Below are 16,271 nucleotides of genomic sequence, written 5' to 3'. Positions count from 1 at the left end.
CACAGCTATTTTCAGGTCTTGCCAGATGTTAGATCGGGTTCAAGTCCGGGCTCTGGCTGGGCCACTCAAGGACATTCTGAGACTTGTCCCGAAGCCACTCCTGCTTTGTCTTCGCTGTATGCTTAGGGTCATTGTCCTGTTGGAAGGTGAACCTTCACCCCAGTCTGAAGTCATGAGCGCTCTGGAGCAGGTTTACATCAAGGATCTTGCTATACTTTGGTCCGTTCATCTTTCCCTCGATCCTAACTAGTCTCCCAGTCCTAACCGCTGAAAAACATCTCCACAGCATGATGCTGCCACCACCATGCTTTACCGTAGGGATGGTATCAGGTTTCCTCCAGACATGACCATTGGCATTCAGGCCAAAGAGTTCAGTCTTGGTTTCAGCAGACCAGAGGATCTTGTTTCTCATGGTCAGTCTTTTTGGTGTCTTTTGGAAAACTCCAAGCAGGCTGTCATGTGTCTTTTTTCTGAGGAGTGGCTTCCACCTGGCCACTCTACCATTAAGGCCTGATTAGTGGTGTGCTGCAGAGATGGTTGTCCTTCTGGAAGGTTTTCCTATCTCTACAGAGGAACTCTGGAGCTCTGTCAGAGTGACCATCGGGTTCTTGGTCACCTCCCTGACCAAGGCTGTCACGATCGTCGTATGGAGTAGACCAAAGTGCAGCGTGGTTAGAATACATTCTTCTTTATTAATGAAGAACACGAAGAACACAAACAAAAACAACAAAACGAATAAGATGACCGTGACCGCTATATAAACAATGTGCTAACGTGCAACATAACATAGACAATAACCCACAAAATACCCAAAGAAGATGGCTGCCTAAATATTGTTCCCAATTAGAGACAATGATAAACACCTGCCTCTAATTGAGAACCAATCTAGGCAACCATAGACTTACATAAATACCTAGATGGAAACAACCCCATAAATCTACAAAACCTATAGACAGTACAAAACACCCTAGATGAGACAAAAACACACATACCACCCTCGTCACACCCTGACCTAACCAAAAATATATAAAGAAAATAAAGAATACTCTGGCCAGAGCGTGACAAAGCCCCCCCATTGCTCATGCTCAACTTGACCATGCTTAATGAGATATTCCATTTCTGATTTGTTATTGTTACCAATCACTGGCCTTCTTTATGAGGCCTTTGATAAGCTCCCTGGTCTTTGTAGTTGAGTCTGTGCTTGAAATTCAATACTTGACTGAGGGGCCACACAGATGTAGTATGGGTGACACAGAGGTAGGATTAGTCATTCAAAAATCATACACCTATTATTTCACACATAGTGATTCCATGGAACTTATTATGTGATTTGTTTAACCAAATTCTATTCCTGAACTAATTCAGCCTTGCCTAAACAAAGAGGCTGAATACTAATGCAACAACTATTTTAGTTATACATTTTTTTATGAATCTTTAAAATATATTCTTCAACTTTCACAGACTATTTTTGTAGATTGTTGACAAACAAGGCCAATGACAATACCCAGTGTGCTTTGCCATTGTTCATTTCCACATATACTGTACATTTGGATCATTTAGCTCTTATCCAGACTGACAGTACATTCAACTAACAACAACATGCCACAGACATAGCAAGTAAGATGTTTCTGTAACTGTTACTGAGAATGTTGTTGCTGTTCAGCCGGCCACTTGCAAATTTATTTTTGTATTTTAAAATACAATATACTGTACATGTATTTCTATTAAATAAAATACTTTGCAAAAGGATGTTATTTTATTTTTACACATTGGTCTTTAGGGTGTTTTGTAGCAGAAGAAATATAGGAATTGTGAGAGCATTATCAAGCAGAACCATGACCTGGGGTTGTTTACAAGACAACTACTATGGTTGCCTACTACAATCTTGTTGACCTGCTTGGTCACATAACCCATTCTTGTTTGGGTGTCCTCATGAAATCCAATCACAGATTTCCTTGGACTAAAAACCATCATCCTTCCTGTAAAATGCCCTGATTCCCATGGTCCATGGATCATTATCTTTAGGGGCGATATATGATGGGTCTGACTCAAAGCCCATTTTAAATTAAAACGTTCCTTTGATTCCTATCACTCTGAGTGAAATCACATTCATCACGCATCCCGAAGTACTGTCTGGAAGTGGCATTGTGATTGTACAATGGTATACTGTCCATATTGTTAGAGGTGGTGGGTGTTTTGTAAGCATTTAGAACATGTGAGTCATGGAAGTTAGTCAAAAGGACCCAATCTGGATGACAAATCCCATAGATGAGCTTCCTTCACATGAGAATACACCGGCCCTGACATTCTCCATCCTCACAGTTGCGGAGGGTGGATGCTCAATGACCATGGGAGGTATTGTGATTCCTGCTCTCTACCTCGAAATGAGGGGGTTCTATTTATCTGAACCATGCATCCAGGTAGGCATAGTTTTCACCAGGTGAAAAGTGATTGCATTAGTTTAGAAACCAGACTGCCTCCCTTTGATTGTTTCACATTTTTGTTGTGTTACAGCCTGAATTTAAATGGAGATTTATGGGTCACCGGCCTACACACAATCCCCCATGACGTCCAAGTGGAATAATGTTGAAAAGCTGAAGTGTCTTTAGTCAATAAGTAGTCAACCCCTTTGTATGTTCAGGAGTAAAAATGTGCTTAAGTCACATAATACATTTCATGGACTCACTGGGTGCAATTATAGTGCTTAATATGATTTTAAAATATATATGTTTAATCTCTGTACCCCACACATAATTATAAGGTCCCTCAGTCAAACAGTGAATTTGAAACACAGATTCAACCACAAAAACCAGGGAGGTTTTTCAATGCCTTGCAAAGAAGGGCATCTATTAGAAGTTATTTTTTTTACATTGAATATCCCTTTGAGCATGGCGAAGTGATTAATTAGAGTTTGAGTGGTGTATCAATACACCCAGTCACCAAAAAGATACAGGCGTCCTTCCTAACTCAGTTGCAGGAGAGGAAGAGAACCTCTCAGGGATTTCACCATTTAATTTTTTATTTATTTTACCTTTATTTAATCAGGCAAGTCAGTTAAGAACAAATTCTTATTTTCAATGATGGCCTAGGAACAGCGGGTTAACTGTCTGTTCAGGGGCAGAATGACAGATTTGTACCTTGTCAGCTCGGGGGTTTGAACTTGCAACCTTCCAGTTACTAGTCCAACGCTCTAACCACTAGGCTACCCTGCCGCCCCAATGAGACCATGAGGCCAAAGGTGACTTTAAAACAGTTACAGAGTTCAATGGTTGCGATAGGAGAAACAATATTGTAGTTACTCCGCAATTACTAGGCGAGTCCTGCTCAAGTCTGCTCAAGTCTAACAGCAATCTGCATAAAACATCTCTTTTCCATAAAATACACTATATACCTTCGGAAAGTATTCAGACCCCTTGACTTTTTCCACATTTTGTTACATTACAGCCTTAATCGAAAATGTATGAAATAAATGACGAAGCGAAACAGGTTTACATTTTTTTTTGCAAATGTATAAAAAGAAAGAAAGAACGTATTTACATAAGTATTCAGACTCTTTGCTATGAGACTCGAAATTGAGCTCATGTGCATCCTTGTGTCACGACTTCCGCCGAAGTCGGTGCTTCTCCTTGTTCGGGCGGCACTCAGAATGTGACGTCGCCGGTCTGCAAGCCATCGCCGATCCACTTTTCTTTTTCCTTTTGGTTTTGTCTTTGTTTTCACACACCTGTTTTTTTCCATTTCACAATTATTTGTTCCTGTATTTAAACCCTCTGTTTCCCCCATCGTGTTGTGCGGGATTATTACATGTTCAGTTAGGTTTATTTTTGATGGCTGTTTTTTTGACGGGTGGTGTGTTTTATCTTTACCGTCTTGTTTTGGTCAAGTGTAATTGTTAACTTGTGCTTTGTTGAGTAAAGTACGTTGCTCACTCATTCTGCTCTCCTGCGCCTGACTTCATGCATCAGCTACACTCACCTTCTGACACCTTGAGATGTTTCAACAACTTGATTGGAGTCCAGCTGTGGTAAATTCAATTGATTAGACATGATCTGGAAAGGCACACGACTGTCTATATAAGGTGCCACAGTTGACAGTGCATGTCAGAGAAAAAAACAAGCCATGAGGTCGAAGGAATTGTTCGTAGAGCTCCGAGACAGATTTGTGTCGAGGCACAGATCTGGGGAAGGGTACCAAAACGTTTCTGCAGCATTGAAGGTCCCCATGAACACAGTGGCCTCCATCATTCCTAAATTAAAGAAGCTTGGAACCATCAAGAGACTTCCAAGAGCTGGCCGCCCGGCCAAACTAAGCAATTGGGGGAGAAGGGCCTTGGTCAGGGAGGTGACCAAGAACCCGATGGTCACTCAGAGCTCAAGAGTTTCTCTATAGAGATGGGAGAACCTTCCAGAAAGACAACCATCTCGGCAGCACTCCACCAATCACGCCTTTTATGGTAGAGTGGCCAGATGGAAGCCATTCCTCAAAAGGCAGCCCGCTAAGAGTTTGCCTAAAGGCGTCGAAAGACTCTCAGACCATGAGAAACAAGATTCTCTGTTCTGATGAAGATTGAAATGTTTTTCCTGATTGCCAAGCATCATGTCTGGAGGCAACCTGGCACCATCCATACGGTGAAGCATGGTGGTGGCAGTATCATGCTGTGCGTATGTTTTTCAGTGGCAGGGACTGGGAGAATAGTCAGGATCGAGTGAAAGATTAATGTGGCAAAGTACAGAGAGATGCTTAATAACCTGCTCAGGACCTCAGACTGGGGCGAAGGTTCAACTTCCAACAGGACAACGACCCTAAGCACACAGCCAAGACAACGCAGGAGTGACTTCGGGACAAGTCTCAATGTCCTTGAGTGGCCCAGCCAGAGCCTGCACTTGAACCCGATTGAATATCTCTGGAGAGACTTGAAAGTAGCTGTGCAGCAACGCTCCCCATCTAACCTGACAGAGCTTGAGAGGATCTACAGAGAATAATGTGAGAAACTCCATGGAATTGCCCTATACAAGGTCCATCTTTCTAGTACAATCGCAGGTTACGCATTTATTTTCTCAGAAATAAGTTTATTTCGCAATTACTGTTGTTCCCCATTCAAAGCTAATGAAACTCCATGTTCTATTGAATACTATCCTTATCTTATTCCTGTACACAGTGGAGGAAAGGGTAACGGATGCAGTTCCACTGTTAGAACAACTGGTGGCAGTGTCCTCTAATGTATAGACCTATAGCAAGACCGACTCCAATTCTCCCAAATGCTGTAAATATTAATCAAGATTTTTGACCCCCTTATATAAACATAATAATTTCCGCATTTAATTTCAACATGACAGCCTAATCTAATGCATTAGTCTATAAAAGAGGGTTGAATAAGGATGAGATCAAAGAACAATTTATGGAAAACATATCTCAAGGATATTGATAAGGAATGAATGTCTCTCTGTTTTACATAAGCAAATAGTTGATATGAATATCCTGAATCATAATTACATACATTTTCCTGAAAAGTTGTCTGGCATTTAGTCTATCAAGGTCGGATAAAGTGATTTCATTTAGAAATGTTTGATTATTTGGTTTATTATTGCCTATTCAAAAACAGTGCAATCAGACAGTTCTGACCGGTGTCGTCATCAATAACCTCCTAATTGCCTAAAAAATATTTTTTGAGGCATTGGCATTTAGCAGAAATAATACCTCACTTATTGAGAAAAACAAACAAAAGAAGGATGATTGGGGGAGCAATACTCTCCGGCTAAACAAATTGAATAGACCTACATCAATAGAAGTACATGAATTGCTATAACCTGTAATGCCCTGCACAACACAGTCTACAATTCAGCAGGGACAGTGAGGAAAAAGTACAGACACTGGTGCACACATTGGGATGAATAGCTGTTGGTACTGTCACAGTTCAGCTGAGTGCATTCTTGTAATTACTTATTGAATTTTCAGTTACTTTGTCACCGGTATATGAACATATATGGACTTCTGGTCGGGAGACACAGCAGCCCGCTACCTGCGTCTGGTCTGTTCACTGCTGCTCACCTCACCAGCTCAAGTGTTGCCATGGGAAATAGTATCCTGGCAACAGCACAAACCTGAGCAAAGACAGAGTAAGGTCACACAGAGAGCTTTCAAGATGAGGCAAGATGTCTCTGTGTGAAACATTGACTTGCATAAATGTTTCCTGCAAAAACGTGCCTTCAATGCATTGATTTTGTTCAATTTTGCCAGTGTCATTGTCTGTTCTTTGCTATTGGTTTATGAAATCTATAGTCAAGGTAAATGTGCTCACTGTGTGTCTGCTTTTCCTGTGGCTTGGTATGGCTTGGTGGTATTTTTTATAGATTTTGCAGCCAAACGAATAGGCACACGTATCTAACCTTATGACATCTCACAATGTAATTGCTCACTTCCAATTATTATCTTGTTGCAAAACAGCATGCATGTTTTGGAATAGTTTTATTCTGTACAGGCTTCCTCCTTTTCACTACACATTGACACATTTTATGACGTTACAGCCTTATTCTAAAATGGATTCAATTGTCCCCCCCCCCCTTATTAATCTACACACAATAATGACAAAGCAAAAACAGGATTTTAGACATTTTAGCAATTTTTTTTTTTAAATCACTGAAATACCTTATTTATATAAATATTCAGACCCTTTGAGTGGCCGAGTCACAGTTTAGACTTAAATCTACTTGAAAATGTATAACAAGACCTTTTAAAACGGTTGTCTAGCAATGATCAACAACAAATTTGACAGAGCTTGAAGAATTTTTTGAAGAATAATGGGCAAATGTTACGTGCTGAAGGTGCTGTATGTGCTCTTTACTATGTACACAAAAAAGAAGAGGGTATGTGTAAGAAATGCAGTCTATAATCTAGATATTCACAATAATCCACATGTTACGGACCAGCTATTTTTTTTTTCATAAACCTGTTTTTGCTTTGTCATTATGGGGTATTGTGTGTAGATTTTACTGTTGATGAAAATAACAATTGAATCCATTTTAGAATAAGGCTGTAACGTAACAAAATGTGGAAAAAGTAAATGGGTCTGAATGCTACCCGAATACAGTTGCGTAAACGGAGGTGGACAGCCATCAACAGGAAGAAAAAAGTAATTGTGTGGTCGATCATATGGGACTGGCTAACTATCCTAATCAGTTTAGCCCATAGTGATGCAATGCGCTGTAGCCCCACAAGGAAAGAAAACCAGTCTGTATGACACTTCAATATATTGTCCATTAATTGGTGTGGAGTCATCATTGTCTAAATGTCCTGGATAAGCAATATAATAATAACGAGGTCCAATGTTCAGCAATAATAATAATAATAATAATAATAATAATAATAATAATAATACAAACAAACAAATAGTATATTTATTGTTTTTTCTTTCCTGAAACAATTGTCTACCTCACGGTTCAGCTGTTGGATATTTGAGCGCTAAATGCATCAAAGCATTGCATGCATATAGGCCTATCCATACACTGTATGATATTCATATTTCAAAAATAAATATTAAGGGAGACACGCTTTGTTTTAGCCCTAGAGAGATCGAGAGAAAGCTAGAAAGATATGCAGCCGCCATGTTCCCGACATGGATTGTTATACATTTCTATGCTAAACAGATATAAGCGTACAGAAAGAGGCTAATTCGTAAATTTCTGATCAAAATATTTTTTATAAAGATAAGCATTATAAAATATTCTTCCTCACCTTAAGTTCAACTGTTAGAATGAGGTGGTGTTTAGTCCCAGGGTCCTTAGCTTGGTGTTGAGCTTTGTGGGCACTATGGTGTTGAACGCTGAGTTGTAGTCAATAAACAGCATTCTCACATAGGTGTTCCTTTTGTCCAGGTGGGAAAGGGCAGTGTGAAGTGTGATTGAGATTGCGTCATCTGTGGATCTGTTTGGGAGGTATGCAAATTGGTCTAGGGTTTCCGGCATGATGGTGTTGTGAGCCATCACCAGCCTTTCAAAGCACTTCATGGCTACCAACGTGAGTGCGACAGGGTGGAAATCGTTTTGGCAGGTTACCTTCGCTTTCTTGGGAACAGGGACTATGGTGGTCTGTTTGAAACATGTTAGTATTAGTATTAGGTCAGCGATAGGTTAAAAATTCAGGGAAGACACTTGCCAGTTGGTCTAGGGAGCTTGATCACACAGTCATCACACAGTCATCCGGAACAGCTGGTGCTCATAAAAGGCATTTAGCTCGTCTGGTAGATTCGCATCACTGGGCAGCTCGCGGCTGGGCTTCCCTTTGTAGTCCGTAATAATTTTCAAGCCCTGCCACATCCAACGAGCGTCAGAGCCAGTATAGTAGGATTCAATCTTTTTCCTGTATTGACACTTTGCCTGTTTGATGTTTCGTCTGAGGGCATAGCGGGATTTTTTTCTAAGCTTCTGGACTAGTGTTCCGCTCCTTGAAAGCGGCAGCTCTAGCCTTTAGCTCGGTGCGGATGTTTCCTATAATCCATGGCTTCATAATATAATCCTTTTGTCCAGATCTAATCAGGTACATGATCTACACATACAGAGTCAGAGGGGCTGTTTCGCTCGCACGGATGCTTTATAGGAGATTGATGCGTCTTTCTGTTGGTGTGTATCTCGGTCAAATAAATGATCAATATTTTAATATTTTATTTGGACGGGCAAGGAGGTACGGTAGGGTGGCCCAGGACCCCTAGTGTCCGATCATCTGAAACTAGGCGAAGTTTGCAATTAAGAAATAATAGATACAAATTATATACTTCCCCACGATATACTTCTGCCAGGTAAGCCTTTGCAGTTAACATCTAATACAGGCTCGGGAGAAATGAAGGTTGAAAGTCATGCGTCCTCCGATACACAACCCAACCAAGCTGCACTGCTTCTTAACACAGTGCGCATCCAACGCGGAAGCCAGCCGCACCAATGTGTCGGAGGAAACACGGTGCACCTGGCATCCTTGGTTAGCGTGCACTGTGCCCGCTGGTGCACGATGAGACAAGGATATCCCTACCGGCCAAACCCTCCCTAACCCGGACGACGCTAGGCCAATTGTGCGTCGTGGTCGGTTACGACAGAGCCTGGGCGCGAACCCAGAGTCTCTGGTGGCACAGGCCTTAACCACTGCGCCACCCGGGAGGCCCCAACATGCCTACTTTTAACCTTAAACTATACTGAACAAAAATATAAACACATTATGTTAAGTGTTGGTGCCATGTATTATGAGTTGAAATAAAAGATCCCAGAAATGTTTTCTATGCACAAAAAGCTTATTTCTCTAAAATGCTGTTCCATACACACAAACAGCTTATTTCTCTAAAACCTTGTGCTGGGGACAATAATAGGCCACACAACACAATGCCACAAATTTGAGAGCGTTTTTAGAGAGCGTGCTGACTGCAGGAATGTCTACAAGAGCTGTTGCCAGAGAATTTAATGTTAATTTCTCTACCATAAGCGGCCTCCAGCGTAATTTTAGAGCATTTGGCAGTATGTTCAACCGGCCTCACAACCGCAGATCATGTGTAACCATGCCAGCCATATGCCAACCCTTCCCTGATGCTTTGTTTGATGGCTTCCACATTCTGTAAGGACCGACACTGGAGTTGAGAAGCAGGTACGGGGAGTCAAACATTTTAATGAGGGACAGACAAGGAACAAGACAGAAACAGCGTCCTCACAGGGGTAACAAAACAACATACAAACATTAATGTGGAAGCAGGGAACAGAGCTGGGGGACAGACAAATATAGGGATGGAAATAACAGGTGATTGAGTGCAGGTGAGTCCAAATGATCGCTGATGTGCGTGACGAGGGAAGCAGGTGTACAGACCATTATTCCTCCACCAAACTTTACAGTTGGCACTATGCATTGGAACAGGTAGTGTTCTCTTGGCAGCCACCAAACCTAGATTCATACATTGGACTGCCAGATGGTGAAGCGTGATTCATCACTCCAGAGAACGTGTTTCCACTGCTCCATAGGCCAATGACGGTGAACTTTATACCACTCCAGCCGACACTTGGTGTTGCACATGGTGCTCTTAGGCTTGTGTGCAGCTTCTCGGCCATAGAAATCTAAAAGTTATTGTGCTGATGTTGTTTCCAGAGGCAGTTTGGAACTCGGTAGTGAGTGTTGAAACTGAGGACAGGCGATTTTTACACGCTACGCACTTCAGCACTCTGTGGTCCTGTTCTGTGAGTTTGTGTGGCCTACCACTTTACAGCTGAGCCGTTGTTGCTCCTAGACGTTTCAACTTCACTATAACAGCACTTACAGTTGACTGGGGCAGCTCTAGCAGGGCAGAAATTTGATGAACTGACTTGTTGGAAAGTTGACATCCTATGACGGTGCCACGTTGAAAGTCAAAGGCTCTTCAGTTCTGCCAATGTTTGTCTATGGAGGTTGCATGGCTGTGTGCTTGATTGTATACACCTGTCGGCAACAGGTGATGCTTAAATAGTTGAATCCACTAATTTGAAGGGCTGTCCACATACCTTTTGTGTATATATAGTGTATTTCGATAAATACCGGAACTGATTCAAATATCAAACATTACCTCTTGAGAAAGAGTGGTAGGGAGTGGAATGATTGCACAAACAGGTCTGATACCCAGGCTACACTCTAGTAAGGTACACTTTATTTGACCTTTTTATCTCTGATTTTCGAGTCTGTTGTCTCCCTAACTCTCCATAGCTATTGAATGTACCTTATGTCCTTTTCTTTTCACATCAGGCGTCTTACCATCCCATCGGTGCCATAGCCAGTCATTACCCACCCGCCCCCAATCAGTGACCATACCCCTCCAGGGAACTACGCTCAAGAGACTGTTGGCATTTAGATATGACGCACAAACACAGCTGTATTCCATTGCATTTGACATTTTGTCATTCATGTGTAGTAGGTAGGTATCACGTGGGAGGCAATTTTTTCCAATGGCACGAATATGGTATTGTTTCACAATGAGAAAGAGAGAAAAGGATAATTACCATAAAATGTATAAGTGTTCCTTTCAGAGCAACGGACCGCCAACGCCCCCCGTACCCTCCCCAGCCCCTTCCCCTGACATCCTGATTCAATAAGTGGTGTGATTGCTTTCAAATGCACATTGATATTCAGCAGTAATGCCACCATCGGAAACAACGCATTAGAGTCTGGCCCCTTTGAATGTGTCACACTGTCTGTGTGACAGATAAGAGAATCCTCGCTGCACCAGAAAGCCTTGTTTGTTTTCCAGAGCTGGAAACGAAGGCCCACACAACCAAGCCAATTAAATAATGAACACTGCAATTGAATGTCAGAGGTCTTCCCTGGCTGATTAACTTGTTTGTTGCTGTGACCACTACTGCATTAACATGGCTTTTAGCCAAAGAAGCAGAATGTCCTTCTCACTGGGCAGAAAGTAGAGCTAGACTGGGATTGCATGTAAAGTCTTTATCATCTTGATTTATGGGAAAAGTACTCATGCACAGATTAATTTAGGGCTCACTGGACATGCATGGAAGATGGATGGCTCTATGGTTGATGCTTTGTTCTGCTCTCTACCCTGTGTTACAATAGGCATTGCCTACAGGACCCCATTTTTTTTACGCTGAATTGAATAATCAAGCTATTTTGATTCGTGTAGGCCACTTGCAGCCATGAAAAACAGTCTGAACAAAACGTTGGTTCAGTTGGTAGAATATGGCACTTGCAGCACTATGGTTGTGGGTTCGATTCCCATGGAGGAACAGTACAAACAAAATGTGAACATGTATGCACTCACTACTGTATGATGCTCTGGATAAGAGTGTCTGCATAAATGTAAATGAGTCAAATCCATATTTCTGCAACCTACACTACCGGTCAAAAGTTTTAGAACACCTACTTATTCAAGGGTTTTTCTTTATTTGTACTATTTTCTACATTGTAGAATAATAGCGAAGACCCCAAAATGATGAAATAACACATATGGAATCATGTAGTAACCAAAAAAGTGTTAAACAAATGAGAGATTCTTCAAAGTAGCCACCCTTTGCCTTGATGACCATTCTTGGCATTCTCTCAACCAGCTTCATCAGGTAGTCACCTGGAATGCATTTAAATTAACAGGTGTGCCTTCTCAAAAGTGAATTTGTGGAATTTATTTCCTTTAATGCGTTTGAGCCAGTCAGTTGTGTTGTTACAAGGTAGGTGGGTATACAGAAGATGGTCTTTTACCAAATAGGACTAAGTCCATATTATGGCAAGAACAGCTCAAATAAGCAAAGAGAAACAACAGTCCATTACTTTAAGACATGAAGGACTGTCAATACAGAACATTTCTAGAAATTGCAGGTACATTTGCAAAAACCATCAAGTGCTATGATGAAACTGGCTCTCATGAGGACCGGCACAGGAATGGAAGATCTAGTGTTACGTCTGCTGCAGAGGATATGTTCATTAGAGATACCAGCCTCAGAAATTGCAGCCCAAGTAAATGCTACACAGAGTTCAAGTAACAGACACATTTCATCAACTGTTCAGGGGAGAGAAGTGTGAATCAGGCCTTCATGGTCAAATTTCTGTAAAGAAACCACTACTAAAGGACACCAATAAGAAGTAGAGACTTGCTTGGGCCAAGAAACACGAGTAATGGACATTAGACTGGTGGAAATCTGTCCTTTTGGTCTGGAGTCGAAATTTGAGATTTTTGGTTCCAACTGCCGTGTTTTTGTGACGTGGTGTGGGTGAACGGATGATCTCTGCATGTGTATTTCCCACTGTAAAGCATGGAGGAGGAGTGGGGGTGCTTTGCTGGTGACAATGTCAGTGATTTATTTAGAATTCAAGGCACACTTAACCAGCATGGCTACCACAGCATTCTGCAGTGATACGCCATCCCATATGGTTTGGGCTTAGGGACTATTATTTGTTTTTCAATAGGAAAATGACCCAACACACCTCCATGCTGTGTAAGGGCTATTTTACCAAGAAGGAGAGTGGTGGAGTGTAGCATCAGATGACCTGGCCTCCACAGTCCCCCGACCTCAACCAAATTGAGATGGTTTGGGATGAGTTGGACCGCAAAGTATCCAACAATTGCGCAGCATATGTGGGAACTCCCTCAAGACTGTTGGAAAAGCATTCCAGGTGAAGTTGGTTGAGAGAATGTCAAGAGTGTGCAAAGCTGTCATCAAGGCAAAGGGTGGCTTTTTGAAGAATCTCTAATATAAAATATATTTTGATTTGTTGAACACTTTTTTTGGTTACTGTATGATTCCATGTGTTATTTCATCATTTCGATATCTTCACTATTATTCTACACTGTAGAAAATAGTAAAAATAATGGAAAAACCCTTGAATAGTAGGTATTCTGAAACTTTTAACCGGTAGTGTATATCTCCAACGTGCACAGGAATATGCTCTACTTCAGGGTAACACAAGGTTAATCAATGTTGCTTTCCATTTTTTAAATTCTCCTCTCAAGTGTACAGAGTTCATCAATAATGGGCCACATTTTGCTGTCAGCTTCATAACATCTTCATTATTTGTTCAATGTTTATGACTGGCTATGTCGGACGCTATAATATCTTCTGTAGCTGTTACAAAGGTCTCATGAATGCATACAGAACTGTATATAGGGGGCCTACAGTAAAGCGCTACCCCGTATTGCTTTCCTTCTCTTTTCATTTTCCTCTCAAGTCAACAGAGTGATTATGGGAGACAATGTGAATCACTAGAAGGAGCCAAATGCAATACAGACTAGAGACATCTTCAGATGACATTGCTGTTTTACATTTCACAATCTCATACCATTATTAGTGCTGACAATCATTAGGCAGGAACATGATTGCCTGCAGCAAGAACCGGTAGTGTCTCCTCTCCTCTCTCTGCTAAAAGCCACCACCACAGTTGCCTCTTCTACATACCAAATGGTACCCCATTCCCTATATAGTGCACTACTTTTGACCAGGACACAAGAATCTGGTCACAAGTGGTGCACTATAAATTGAATAGGGTGCCATTTGGGACGCAAGCTCTGTCTGCCTCACCAACCATCCCCAGGAGTAGCATCTGCAGTTTCCATGGCAACAGACTTCAATTACGTGACAGCCCCCCCCCCCTCCGTATCCAGCTAGGTGCTACTTCATACTGGAACGCACAAGAACAGAGGTAAGGAATTAACAGAAGAGTGGCATTCGAGGGCTTTAGGAAGTTATTAGCAGTGGGGGATTGAGGGTGATGACGAGCATGATGTTGCATCTGGATCTCATTGCTGTTGTCACTTGTTTTTGTTGTTGGTGGGGTCTCAGAGACAACCAATCTACATGGTCCTATGTGGACATTGATGGTAATATTTTCCGATAAGCAAACAATGAATTTCTTCAGAATTCAGAAAGTTAAAGGGGCACGCCTACGCACTCCTAATTAAACAATTTATAGATCATTTGGGATTTCCACATGTATTTGAAAGAATATATGGTAAAATACCTGAGAAAAGCCCTAACCTAACCTAACCTTAGCCCTAACCTTATCTTCATGTCCACAACCCTAACCCTAAGCATATAGCATTCCTAGCACCATGCTCCTACTGTACCAATTGAGTTACACAGGAACAGGTGTTGCCTTAAGGCAGGGGGTTCAGTTCCTGATTCCTGTCCTTACACCAAAACAAATTGCTCATATGCATGGCTGAATGCCTATTACTTTAAGAGGGTCGCAATATCAGAAGACCCTGTTGCAAATGGCTTCGTCTTTAATTCCGTCAGTGGACCAGGGCCCCTAAAGCAGAGAGCTCTCAACCAAACCAGCTAAGCTCGCTCTCCAGATGACCTCGTGAAAATGAGCAGTGCGGATAATGCAAATCTATTCGGTCTTATGCAGAATTAGACGTGTTCAATTAACATTCAGGAACTCAGAATTCAAACAACAATACTTAGATAAACTGGAAAGTAAATTTGGGTTGTTGGAGATGGGTTGTATTTTTGAATTTTTTTTTGCTATTTTGGCTTCTCCCGCATAATAATGTAGATCTTCTCTGTGTTGATTTTCATATTTCTGGAATGGGTCACATCAACTTGGCACAATGCTTTCTTCTCTAATGAAAATAGAACTATGGAGCAGCACACTTTTATCATCTTGTAGATTTCCTTTTTACCTGGGACTTGGTTCTATATTTAGGGACCCGAATGATTATAAAAGCTACGCGACCAAACGAAAATCGGCATCCATTTTTAGTTCCCTCTCGAACTTATTGCACTATTGTCCTATTTCTAGAATATTACTTGAGCTGGTGCCTGGCATATTGAGCAGTACCACATCAGTTACAATGAAGCTCAGCTCTACTTTGAAGCACCATCACAGAACATGGTGGATGACGGCCCTGTGATAGAAGTAGAAGGACCAAACGGTGTGTTGGTTTTGTGGTTAACTAAAAAGAGAACTTCCATAACCTTCCAAATATCACATACAAATGAGATGGAGAGTTGAACTATTTGGTAGTAGGGGTCAGAGCTGGGCTGTGTATCAGTCAACATATAAAAACATGTATTTTTGTCCATATCGCCCTGCTGTTTTATGGGCGAGTGGATATGCAGTACAGGTAAAGAAAGGGCTGTGGAGTGTCAGATGGAGCTAAATTATTTAATTTATCCTGGTAAATAATTAAGACCGTACCATCGCCAACATCATTTCAGGTACTAACAAGGACAGCTCATATAGATATGTTTTCATTTTATTAGAACAAAAATCACATTCATCTTGTGCTCTGAAAACTGTACATTTACAACAAGAGAAACTCAAAAAAAGTTGTATTCTAACAAAAAAACCTAAGGGGAAGTGTAGATACAAATGGGTATTTGATACAAGTAACTCGGGGGGGGGGGGGGGGTGTATGTGTATGACAAGATGATCCAAAACACTATTACAGAAGACATGAGGTTCAGTTATTCCACACTGTGAGGTAAGGAATCAAAACCGTTATCCTGAAGCACAGTTTTTTAGATATATTCTTATAGGCTATTATTAATTCTATATAACATCTGTTTTTTAGAATTACAATAATCTACCAATCATAGACCTCCAAATAATTTGTAGTCTTACACTTCCACTCGGGAACACAACCAAACCTCTTTTGAATGAATGAGTTTCATTACTAATACAGATTTGTTATACAATAAAGTATCTATATGCTCTGTAAATGGGAGGAACACGTTATAAAAGAGTATTGAAACATCTTAAGAAAAATCGGCCTTAAAATCCTGATATCAGTCCTGCTTGAGCATCAAGCGCCCATCATTTTGCAC

Source organism: Oncorhynchus keta, chromosome 19 (genome assembly GCF_023373465.1).
Source record: "Oncorhynchus keta strain PuntledgeMale-10-30-2019 chromosome 19, Oket_V2, whole genome shotgun sequence".
In the NCBI taxonomy this organism is placed as follows: Eukaryota; Metazoa; Chordata; class Actinopteri; order Salmoniformes; family Salmonidae; genus Oncorhynchus; species Oncorhynchus keta.
Note: the sequence above shows the minus strand (reverse complement) of the source record.